The sequence below is a fragment of the Panthera tigris genome, chromosome D3 (genome assembly GCF_018350195.1).
Source record: "Panthera tigris isolate Pti1 chromosome D3, P.tigris_Pti1_mat1.1, whole genome shotgun sequence".
NCBI lineage: Eukaryota > Metazoa > Chordata > Mammalia > Carnivora > Felidae > Panthera > Panthera tigris.
Window position 1 is genome coordinate 59,125,009 of NC_056671.1, and position 13,840 is coordinate 59,138,848.

A 13,840-nucleotide genomic window follows, 5' to 3' on the forward strand; every position below is an offset into this window, starting at 1 on the left:
ACCTGCAAGAACCTTTCAGGTAGAGAAGGTAGATGGCTGTGAAAGAAGTTACCATAACAATTATCTTATTCAGTTTCCACACTCGGAAATCTTATCTCAAAGATATAAAATGGCAAGGTCACATCAGCACTTGGGATAAAGTGTAAGCTTAAGAATTTGCTGACTTACTATGCAGTGCACCTTTTGGATTCCATTCCTGAAAGCCAGAATTGGGCTCCAGGGTTGGAGAAAGGAGTCGTTAAGGCAAGTTCAAACCCAAAGCCCTTTACATAAATGAACCCATCAAAAACAAACCAACAAGCCAAAAAAGCCCGGAGTACTAATCTACATTTTGAAACCAGAATCACTATGATGCCACCTTGGCACTGGTGAGTACAGAAATAAAAAACAGATAAAAGAATCTGTTCTGGACTTCTCTGTAACCACAGAGACTCTAACACAAATATCTCTTAACAGACAAGGTCCCGTTGGAGACAAATAGAACTGGTTAAGTACCTTGACGCAGACAAATGCCTTGATGAAGATGAAAATAAATAAATATCCAGTCATACCTGATGGAGACTTTAGGACTTTCTCCTACTGAATTGAAGGGAGCTGTAAAATTAATGGATTTTACACACAAGAAAGTCATTCACACCCTGAAACTCTTTCACCTAAATTCCCCTGCTTAAGTTCCTGTTTCACAAATCAGAAACAACAAAGTAAGATACAGGACCCTGCCTTAATATCAGTAAAAAGTTACAAGTGAGAGCAGACAGCATTGTATATTTGAGTAACTTTTGTGGCCATCACATTACTACAACACAATACATAATTTATGTTCTTTATTTAAAAGTATTGTTTATGGATGTAAAATTTTTCTTACACTGCCAGATACTGGCTTTTAATGTAAACTTCAATGAATTGTGATAATTGTATAAATCTGTGCAACCACCATCAAAACCAAAATAATGGAACATTTACATAATGGGCAACCTGTGCTTTGATTCCTATCAGTTCAAATTAGTTTAGCTTGTTCTTGAACTTCACATGAATGGAATCACACGTGTCTATTGTGTTCCTACCTAGCTTCTATCGTTCAACATAATTTGGTTGATATTCATCCATGTTGTTGCAGGTATCAGTAGTTTATTCTTTTTAATGCTGAGTAATACTCCATTGCGTGAATATACCAGGATATGCTTATTGTATCTCTTGTTTGTGGGCATTTTAATTGTTTTTGGGTTTTGGGTGTGATGAGAAAGACTCAAATCCATTCATGTTAAGTGAATGAGCAAAGTGTTCATCTCAATACATTAGAAAAAACATGGCAACACAACCTAAATAAACTAACAAACTAAATAATAAAACTAATAGCAGTATATGAAATAGAGATCATAATAAAAAATAGACTGAAGTACCCAAGCAAAAGTTGGATCTCTGCAAAGATATAATTGACAAATGTTAAGGGGGTAAAAATGAAGTCATAAGAAATAGATTGTGAGGACTGAAAAAGTCATCACAAATGTTGTTGACTATTAGACAAAAGGGATATTGTGAAGAAAATGTCAAATTTTTTAAACAGTTAGAATGGACACATTTCTAGAAAAATAAATAGCATACTGGAACAAAGAGTAGTTCTATGAATAATCCTATCACTATTAAAACAATTGACTCAGTAATTAAAAACAGTCTTCCAAAGAAAACTGTCTAGATAGGTTCACAAGTAGTTTCTAACAAATATTTAAGAAAGAATTCCAACCATACACACATTCTTCAGAATATAGAAAAAAGATGGGATACTTCCCAACCTATTATGTAAGTCTCATATAACCTTGATACCACAACTATACAGGGAGAGTATAAAAGAAGAAAATTACATGAACAAATATATATATGCAAATATATATGCAAAAAATTTACATGCAAAAGTTTCAGGTGCACTTAGCAAACTGAGTGCAAGACAAAACTTGATACATATCATCACCAAAATAGGTTTAACAAGGAGGGCAAGTGTGGTTTAACATTGGGTAAGCAATCAGTGCTATTCCTTATATTAATGGGTTATATAAACTACCTCAGGTTAACGGCTACCTCAATAAATGAAGAAAATGTTTTATACTATTTTTTTAGTTTATTTATTTTGAGAAACAGAGACAGAGACAGAGAGAAAGAGGGAATGCACCTGAGCAGGGGAGGGGCAGAGAGAGAGGAAGAGAGAGAATCTCAAGCAGGCTCCTCACAGCCAGCACAGTGCCCGATGTGGGGCTCGACTCCAAGAACTGCAAGATCACAACTTGAGACAAAATCAAGAGTTAGTGCTTAACTGAATGAGCCACCCAAATGTCCCCAAAATGTTTTAAATACAATTCAACATTCAGTCATGCTTAAAATACATAGGAAACTGGGAATAGAAGGGAAGAATGACAATTAACATAGTCTGATAAAGGCTAGTGGAAATAAAAAAAACAACCAAGTCTATAATTCCTGATAAAATGTGGGAGATATTCCTCCTGAACTTGAAATTAAGAAAAATATGCCTACTTCCATCACTTTTGTTCAACACAAGTCTAGAGAGACCCTAGCCAATATATATGGCAATACATTAATATATAGATAGTAGATACATAGATGGATGATAGGTAGATAGATAGATAGAGAGATAGATAGATAGATAGATAGATGATAGATAGATGTTATAAAATTGGATTTCGGGGGAAGAGAAAGTTGTCATTATTTAAAATGATATTCACACATGATATAATGTCACATGTAGAAAATCCAAAAGAATCTATTGATAAACTATTGAAATCAATACAATAATATGGCATGATTACTGGATATAAACTCAAAATACTTTTTAAATATCAAATAAAATACTTAGAACAATAAAATGAAATATCTACCTACCTATACATACATGTCATTTTTTTTTATTTTATTTATTTTATTTTTTTTTAACGTTTATTTATTTTTGGGACAGAGAGAGACAGAGCATGAACGGGGGAGGGGCAGAGAGAGAGGGAGACACAGAATCGGAAGCAGTCTCCAGGCTCCGAGCCATCAGCCCAGAGCCTGACGCGGGGCTTGAACTCAGGGACCGTGAGATCGTGACCTGAGCTGAAGTCGGATGCTTAACCGACTGAGCCACCCAGGCGCCCCCATGTCATTTTTATATATCAAAAATTCCATTAGCTAGGAATAAGTCTAATGAAATATGTGCAAGACCATAATGAGGATACCTAAAAATGACAGACATTAGCAAAAACCTAGATAAATGTAGAAATATAATATGATCATACATTGGAAGACTAACTGTTGTCCATGTGCTAATTTTACTCAAATTTAATGTGATCTCCAGTCAAACTTCCAACATGACTTCATTTTTGGCACATGAAACATTGGTTTTGAAATTTGTGTGAAAAATGTAAAGGTAGTCAAGATAGTGTGGTATTGTTTTCTAGACAAATAATACAGCATGCCTGGTAAAAACCCATGCACATATGGACTTTTAATTTTTGACAAAGTGAAATGGTAGAGCAAGAAGAAGAATAAAATATTCAATAAATATTGCTAGGAAAATTGAATATTTATATATGAAAAAATAAAACTCAGAAATTCTATTTGTATTTCACATCAATAAAAAAATCACTTCCTTGTGTATATCAGACCTAACCATACCAGCTAATACAATGAAGCTTTTAGAAAACAACATGAGATATTTTTAGAAAATAGTATCAGAGATCCTCATGACCTCAGGATGAAAAAATAGCATAAAACAAGATACCCCAAACCACTAAACATATAGAAAATTATTAATAAATTTGACAACATGAAAGTTAACAACTCTAGACACCTTTAAGAGAGTAAAATGTCAAGCCACATAAAGTGAAAGAATATTTGTAATACATATAACTTACAAAACTCTCACCCAAAATCTAGAAAAAATGTGTACAAATCAATAAAAAAGATACTGGCAGACAAATAGGAAAATGGGCAGAAGACTTGAACAGACAACCAACAAAAGATCTGAATGATCAATAAATATATGAAAGGCTATTCCAATTAAATAATAACAATGGAAATTTAATTTAAATCATGATGAGAGACCACTGTTTACCATCCATATTAGATAAAATGAAGAAATGTGAAAATACCCAAAGTTGATTGGAATATGTTACAATGGGAAGCTCATACACTGTTAGTAGGAGTGAAAATTGCTATAAACTCTTTGGAAAACCATTTTTCAGTATCCAACCTGCAAACCAGCAATTCCAGCCATAGGTATACATACTGGAATAACATGTATACATGCATACCAGGTACATAAACAAAAATGTTCATTAAAAACAGTGTTTTAGGTATGCCTGGGTGGCTCATTCAGTTAAATGTCCTACTCTTGATTTCAGCTCAGGTCATGATTTCATGGTTTATAGGTTCGAGCCCCACATCAGGCTCTGTGGCTGTCAGCATAGAGACAGCTTGGGATTCTCTCTCTCTCCCTTTTTCTCTGCCCCTCCCCAACTCATGCATGTACTCTGTCTCACTCGCTCTCTCTCAAAAATAAAAATAAAACTTAAAATATATAGAACTTGGAAACAATCAAAATGTTCACCAGTGGAATTATATATAAATAAATTGTGATGTGTTCATATGATGGAGCACAATACAGCAAAGGAAAAACATTAAGTACAGTTATAGATAAGAATAAGAAAAAAATTCAAAAATCAAAATAAAGGAAAAATTAAAAAAAATCATAGTTCAGAATGAAAAAAAAAACTGGCACAAATGAATCCTTAATCTCTGAATACTTTTGTAAAATATTAAAGACAAACAATAGCAGGGTCTCTTTTTAAAAATGAATAACTAAATGGTTAAAATAAAACAATAACAGTAAGGAAGTGATTACCATACAATTCAGAGTAGTAATTTCTTTTAGGACATTTGCTGGCATTGTTCTCTGTCCAGAATGTCAGGAAAAGGGGCTTGTTAGAGAAGACTATGTTTACAATATTTGATTGAACTGTATGTATTTTATGCATTCTATAAATGTTTCATTTCGCAACAAAAATAAATGATTAAAATATAGGAAACATATAGTATGCTATAGTATTAGATATTCCCTTTCAGATAATTAACTGAGAAAGGCTATTTCCTTTTTCTAGAACCATTTGTCTCATAGCATTACCTTCCTTAATGATAGGAGATAAATGAGGCTCCTTTCTGTTCCATTTTCAGATACTCTATATATTCCTGTAGATATTGTGGAAAGAGAAGGGTTTTCATTATTTCTTGGCTTTTATTTGAAAGTTAAGTTGCACATAAAGTAGCCAAGAGACATTTGCAAACTGATCTCAAAAGGTAGGTCATGATTCAGACCCTTGCAGCCTTGATGGCGTGTCTTTAATTAACAAAGCAGAGGCTCTAATGGAGAGGCCTCTGAGTGCCACTGCTGTTAATGGTCTGTTAGCATTTCATTTTAAAGGCCTGGGGATAGAGGGCTTAACCCTGGAAAGGGGCCTTGGAAAACAAATTAGAAAACACCAAATGATTAGGTTCCTTAAAAATAGTTCCATGTAAACCAAAAAAAGAAAAAAGGCAAGAGAAGCTAAAGGTCTTCATTTACTTGTTTTGCACTTAGAATTATAACATCTTCTCTAATATCATGCTTCCCCATCTAATACGGTCAGTTCTTAAAAATAAAATCTCTAAAACAAATCAGTTTTTGGTGATGTGTAATCATTTCAACAGTGATAATAATAAACCCCTCTGTATGAATAATACTTCATTCCTTTTGAAGATTCTTATCTTTTTTTTAAATGTTTATTTATTTTTGAGAGAGAGACAGAGTGCGAGCAGGGGAGGGACAGAGAAGAAGACAGAACCCTATCAGCACCCTATCAGCTATAAGCACAGAGCTCAACGTGGGGCTCAAACTCAGGAACCCCTAGATCATGACTCAAGCTGAAGTCCGACGCTTAACTGAGTGAGCTACCCAGGTGCTCCTATTCTTATCATCTTTTTGATCAAATACCATTTTATTACATTTGTATTTCAATTTATCTTTCTTTTTCAATTTTAGGGAATTATTTTTGTGGGTACAAAAAAATTAAAGACCAGAAAGCCACGATTCCAATGTGGAATAGCCAATAGCTAAGCCATTTCTTCAATGGAGTATAATCAATCATTAAAGACAAAGATTATTTTGTTTCCTAAAGGAATGTTTCTTTCATAAATTTGCATGTATGTGTGTGTTTAAGGAGTAAGTAGCAATCCTACCAAGAAGTCATTTCTTTCTTTAAGATGAAAACGAGGAGAGGTGGTTTCCAAGAAAAAGACAAGTCGCTAACCTGTAGCTAATACATACACACCTGAACATATCTTTACTGATGATACCACATACCCCTTGGACTTTTGTCTCTTCTTTAATCAACTGATATGAAGATGAGCAAAAAAGCCTGAAAAAGACTGCCTGACATGTATTTTGACTCTTCAGAGGCAGAGATTTCTCAGGCAGTATGTGTGTTGGACAGTATCTACAGCCACTGGGAGTAATCACTCTGTAGTAAGATCTGAATTCTTAACTTTGCCTCTCTGGATTTAGGCCACTTGTACTCCCCATGTTTATTTCCTTTATGGCATTCGTTAGTGGCCTTTTGAATGTCATAATTTGTCTCATTAAGCAAAGGTGATTCAAGAGAAATTTTGCTTCTTCACTCTGCCTTCCATAATTTGATGTGATGATTGTAACACTACTTTAAGTGATACTCAGACATATAGTAAAAACTGCTTCACCCTATTACCTTTCCCTACATTCTCTCTAGTTCAAAACCAGCAGATTGTACATTTGGTTTTGATAAGAAACACAAATCTCTTTAAAGGGACTTCTTCTAGGCAAACATTTCATGCCTCACAATTGCACACACAGTGCCCTGAACACAGTGGACACCTGAGGTTTACTGGTTTGGTGTCATTAGATCCTTTTGATCCCAATCTTATCTAAATAATCTAAAATGCAAGGTTTTGTGTGTGTGGTGGTGGTGAGGGGCGGGGGGTTGTTTTCTGTTTTTTAATGTAATTTGTGGTTTTTCCTCCTCCTCCCACTGGATTGGCTCTTTAGATATTCTTGAATCCAACATCTTCATTAATCAATGTTATAATAGAAACTGGAGCCTCAAAAGTGAAGATTCTAGGACACAAAGACAGGAATAGAGAGCAAAACATTAACCTTTGAGGTTGCTCTTAAATTTGTACTGTGGCTAGCTGGGGCAAAGGCGACTATGTTGTAGGGAAAAGTGCTCTCTAGGGCCAATAGATAAATCTCTAGGCTGTGATTTGAAGTTTACGGTGAAACCTTTTATCACGGAGCACCATCGCAACAGTGGTGAAAAAAACATTAAGAAAAAAAAAGCACAGCAAGGGATGCATATTTACATATTTTAATGAAAACAAATTATCTCTCCTGAAAGTAATTAATTGTGAAATTATTTAATTATGTGGCAGTAGTAAGGGGGAAACAGTGTTTGAGGTTTTTCAGTAAATTCTAGTTTATAAATAAATAGTTATTTCAGTCTGGATTCTTTATTAAGTAATTTTTTACTGAAATCTTAGGATGTCAAGCCATTTTTTTCCCACTAGTGCTACACCAAAATGCAGCAATTATGCAATTAGAAAGAAATTGCTTTTGTGGATTTCTTTCAGTTTTGAAATAGGCATTTGGAAAGTGGTGGAGAAAGGAGATACAATAGAAAACCTGAGAAACATGGGCTTGACTTTGAAATATTTATTCAAGCAAAAACTCTCATTGATTGCCATGTCAATTTCTCAGCATGCCTGCATAAAAATAAACATAGAAATATAGAATCTAATATTTGAAAGGAAACCTACAGATTATCTAATCCAGCTTCCTACACAATACAGAAAATTTTCCCACTACAATTCTGTCAGTAGGTCACCAATTTTTACTAACATAAAATGTGTAGCTCAGAATTCACTGCCTTGTAATAGTTGTAGGAGAGCTCTACTGGTTACATTCTCCTTAAAATTTTGCCCATCATATTAATTTCTGCTTCTCATAGCACAGGATGTGTCTAATTGCTATTTTACCTTTAGTCTATCAAATATTTACACATGTTGTTTATTTTTGCCTTTGCATATCTTTTCTGATTCAGACCCAACATCCCTGTTATTTTCAAGAACCGCAGATATCATAAGTAAATGATATCAGTATCATTTACTTACCAGCCACTGCTCTAGATGCTCTCATTTGAAAGAGCTTTAGTGTGTGAATATCTCCCATGAAGTTTCATTTCTCAAACTTGAAAATATGTTCTAGAATAGAAGTGGCACCATCATCACCACAGATCTACTCCAAAAAGTCAACTATTTTCTTTCTTGTGCTCCTAAAATATATTTAAAAGCCAACAAAGGATAATGATTGACCACAAGCCACTACTCAAGTGATCTCATCATGGTATGACTGTAGACAAATTACTTGACCTGTCTGTGTCAGTTTCCTTATCAGTACTTTGAAGATAACTATAGTACCTATCTTATAAAACTTCACTGAAAATTTAATTTAGTAAGTTACAACTTGTTAAATGCTTAGAGCAATGCCTGACACATAGTAAATGTGTTGCAAGTGTCTGTTGGTTCACAAATTGTCCCCTGAACACAGAGGGCAAGGAGAGACCAAAGAAACCAGCAGACCAGATTGGTAAGTAGCAAGTGTAATAAACAAAGGAACTTACTTCCAAGGCTTATATAGGTCACCACAAGGTGAGTGGTCCACAAGGTGAGTGGACGTCTACATTGCCTGCCAGAATTTTAACCATTTATATAGAGACCTTAACTGGATTCAGTCACAGTATCATCCAGATGGTTCCAGCAACATTGTTCTCTCAAGGCTGCATTCTTGAAAATGGCTTCCATGTGGGAATAGTGGGTGAAATGTATATTCTAGGACAGGGGAGGCAGCGAGGAGCCTCCAACAGCCCAGGGCCAGCTCATGGGTCAGCTGGAGGTCACATTATCTGGAGAACCTCCTCTAACAGTGTTCATTAAATAAATGGCTGAATCTAGGTCTTTACAGTTTTATTAAATTTCTTAAGTTTACTTTGGGTCAGTTGTTCTGTCCTTTAATTTTTCATACATACTTGTTTAGCAGAGTGAGGTCTTTTGTTAGAAGAAATACCATGTAGTACCGCTATATAGTTAATAGAAGAGCTGTTCCCTGTATGACTGGGATAAGAGCCCAGACACCTAGCTGTAACTAAAGTGAGCTTCACTCCGTATATGCCATGGCAGCCCAGAAAGCATCTCTGGAGGTGTTGGGTTCCGAAAAAATGATGACGATATACTTTTAACCTGTAAATATATTTGGTCCTAAAATGTTTTCCAGTATATGTGGTAACTGTTCCATTCTCCATAAATTTCATAATCAGAAAGATATCAATCTACCTTAATCATATAAGTATAGTGAAGTGGATAAGATCAAAGTATAAGACTTTGGCATCCCTGAAGTTTCCTTTGTTGCTTGCTATTGAACAGTTAATTAACATTTTCATCCTTTGTGAATTACATAATGAATGCTACTATCATCCAATTCACCTTCCACATTTCACTAAACAGTATTGTGACTTTGCCAAATGCCTGCCAGAAATCAAGATATATCCTATCTAGAGCATCCCCCTTACCTAAATAGCTAGTAATCCTCTCAAGGAAGAAGTAAAGCTTGTAATTATTATTATTATTTTTTGAGAGAGCGAGAGCATGAGCAGGGAGAGTGGTGGAGGGAAAGAGAGACTGAGAGAATCTTAAGTAGGCTCCATACTCAGTTCAGAGTCTGACTTGGGGCTCAACTCCCAAGCCTGGGATCATGACCTGAGCCAAAATCAAGAGTTGGATGCTCAACTGACTGAGCCACCCAGGCACTCCTAGCTTATAAATTTTTTATTTGCACTTATGCTGACTGCTAGGAACCCTTTTTTGCCTTCTGTGCTGAGAATCCTTCTGGTCATTCACCCTTTTAAGATATTTATCAATGGTCTATGTTCAAATAGAAATAAAAAGTAATAAATTTCATTTCATTAGCTGGTAAAAATTAGCTTTATATTCTGGATATCAAAAAAAAATTTTTTTTGCCTATTGGTTTAAACTGATATATTACCTGATCTTTAAAACTTATAAGAAATCAAAAGATTTGATGTTTTCAATTATTTCTATCCCCTAAGTTTTAGATATTGTGGCCTGCATTAGTTTTCTAAAGCTGCAATAACAAAATATCACAAACTTGGTGGTTTAAAATGACAGATATGTATCCTTACAGTTCTGGAGGTCAGAACTTAGAAATCCAGGTGTTGGCTAAGTGGCGCTTTTTCAGGCCCAAGAGAAGAATCTGTTCTTTGCCATTTCCAGCTCTGGTGGCTCCAGATTATTCTTGGTTTGTTGCTGTATCACTCTAATCTCTGCCTTCATCTTCATATACCTTCTTTTGTGTGTATCTTAGAAGAACACTTATCATTGGATTTAGGACCCTCCCAGGCCTAATCTGGGATGATATTCTTATCTCAAAATCTTTAAATTTTATTTCATATGCAAAAACCTCTTTTCCAAATAAGGTAAAATTCACATAATATGGGGATTAGAATGTCAGGTATCATTTTAGACCCAAAGATTTAATTCGTATACAATTGTTAATCCCCTTTATTTTTTTCTCCACTATGCCAGGAAAGGTGTCTTGTACAGAAAACAAGATTGGAAGTTTAGAGGATGAAGAGGAGAGTGATGGTAAGGGCACTTGAAACCATGACATAAATGGTGAAGGACACAGAGCTGTTTTTTCTGGAGAAGAAAAGAATTTAAGACATGGCCAGGGGCAATAATAGTTCTCTATATATTTGGAAGGATGGTATGTGGAAGATAGAATTGACTTCTATGTAGTTCATGAGGGGTAGAACTAAAATTGATGGTTGGTGTTTACCAAAAGATAGATTACAAGCTCAATTCAAGACACAGGTTTCTAAAATAACTGTCCATAGCTCAGATGGATTGTCTTAAAAGGTAGGAAATTACCTTTTATTGTGGCTATTCATATATAGTCAGATATAGTAGTTATAAAGCTAATTAAACTCTCTAAATGGGGGGGGGGCATCTGGGTGGCTCTCAAAATTAAGTGTTTGACTCTTAATTTCAGCTCATGTCATGATCTCAAGGTCATGGGATTGAGCATGGAGCCTGCTTCAGACTCTCTCTCTCCCTCTGCCTCTCTCTCCCTCTCTCTCACTCCCTCTTAAAAAAAATCTTTAAATGGTTTCCTAACCTATTCTTCTACAATTTTAAAATCAGAAAGCATATTAGAGTCAGTTGAGAATCATTCAAAACTTGACATGTTCTCTAAGAGTGAGGTCTGTGTATGTGTGTTTAATAAACTTCTCAGCTTAATTCCCTTGTTATCTATTGGTTTAGACTGATGAATTCCAAAGTGTGATCCCAAATCAGATTGAGAAGCACTGGTTTAGACGATCTTTAAAGTCCCTTCCAATCCTGAGATTTTTATTCCAAGAGATAGAAGTGAAGGGCAAAGTATTCAATCAACAATAAATCTACAATTGAATTGAAAATGTGAACAGAGATTCGTGGACAAGATTGCCAGCAAATTCCACAGAGGCCATATTGTTCTGTGTATTGTTCCTCTAAGCCTGGATAATCATGCTCAATGATGTATATTCACTTTAAGAGGATTCTTCAAGTGGAAAATGTTCCTGAAAGGTTTAAACAGCGTGAATGATCCCAAACTCATCATTGTGTCATGGGAGCAGGGGCCACTAAGAATGCAACTACAGAAGGAAAAAAGAGGCAAGAGCTTGGCAATTGGATTTAGATAAGATTGAGGTTATTGTTGTCAGGCTAACTATGTAGGCTGGAGGGAAGAAGGACATTTTGTTAAGGGCCAATGTATGTTATCAACATTTGAGGAATAAACTTTAAAAATTAAATAGATAAAGAAAGTGGAAAAGGAAGAAGATTTAGGAGCGAGTTTCCAAAAAATAGGTGCAATCATTACCCTTTCAGTGGACATTTGAATACAAATGTGGCATGTCTATCATGTAGAATAGCATGTGTTTTGCTATTATTCTAATGTAGAGTATCATGTGTGCTTTGGATGTAAAAAGTATTACAACTGGTAAACCGGCACATATTTACTAAATAGATCTTGGGTGGACAACAATACCCTAAGGTTCTTTTGTTTGCAAGAGATGAGAACATTAACACCTCAAACTGATTTTAAAACAAAAGAAAACAAAACAATTTATTGATTGACATATTGAGAAGTGCAGTTTTCTAGGTTTCAAGAAAAAGTCATCTAGCAGCTAACTGATGATGTATCCAAGAAACAAGTTTTTGTTTGTTTTTTTGTGTTTTTGTGGTTTTGTTCTTGTGTGTGTGTGGTTTTTTGTTTTGTTTTGTTTTTGTTTTTGTTTTTGGTTTGGTTTGGTTTGTCTTTGCTTTTTGCGGTCTCTCTGCTCTGATATCCAAGGTTCTGGCTTCAGCTCAGGGCCGGTTCTAGTTGTGGTTGCATCAGAATTTCTTCTACCAAACTAAGCCACTTTCTTTCATGTTTACATCAGTGGGAGAAAGACCTTCTTTTTTTCCTTATTCATACCAAATTATTTTAGGTCATGTGTCCATCCTTGAACTGACCACATGGCAAGGGTCATAGGATTGGCTTAGGCTAAGTAGGATCAATGTTTGGAGTGAAGGGATAATATTTATCCCTCTCTAACCACCAAAAAATTCCCCTCTGGAAGGAGAAAAAAGATGTAGATGTCAGGCAGGCAATGGGCAATGGAGAAGAAAGAGGTGGGTCAAATGAGGACTTGATAAAAGTTTAGAATTTTTCCTAGTGATATACTATTGATAAGTTTTTGTTTGATTCTTATAAATACAAAGTTGTACATGAACCTCTATCCACAAAATCTATTGGTAGTTATCATCTTCTCTTATTTTTATTTTTCACTTTCAAAATGAAAACTCAGTAGGCAAGCAGGAAAGCCATTTTATACTTTACCAAAATGTGAACTCTCAGTGCCTATCTTTTAAACCCATACATCACAGTCCAAAGAGAATATAGTTTCTTTACAGGAAAAGAAGGAAAAAAAAGATGATTACCTCAAAGAACAGAGTGGAAGGAGGAGGAACAGGTAAGTTCAGACTCCCCACCTATGCAAATCTGAGCCAACAGTCAGCCTTTCTGAATTTAAGAAATTTATGAATTTAAGAAAATATAACCATTCTCTCTTCCTTCATCGTAGGTCAAAACCATTGATCTTTCTCTTAATTATACTGAAAAATGGTCTTGCTTTGGGAACTGAAACCTACTGGCAGGCACCTGAGAACCAGAAAAAATATATTGGAAGCCAGAAGGTTCCAAATAGCAAGAGACAATTGTTCTGTCAGCCTCAGGGCATGGACATTCAGTACAAGCGATTTTCTCTGCAGTATCACTTTTCTCTCCTTGGAAGCTAGAGTCTCAGAAAAGACAATTGGCTACTGTGTGGTTAGCCAGACAAACCAACACACTGGTCTTCTTTCAAGACATGGTCTCTACATACTGGCTTATCTTTCATTTGGAGTGGGAGTTGAGTAGCACAATAAGGCATGGGCTGCACCAGCAAAACAAGCTCCTGGAAGGCAGTCTAGCCACCTGTAAGTATGGGAGCATGCTCCACAGGGTCTCCTCTTTGAGTATATACTCAGACTACTTATCAAAATATCTTTTGATATTTCATTCAAGCTTTTCCCTGATAAATATAATTTTCTCCATTGGTTACATTTACAGTGGTAATTTAGGGCCCTTCTG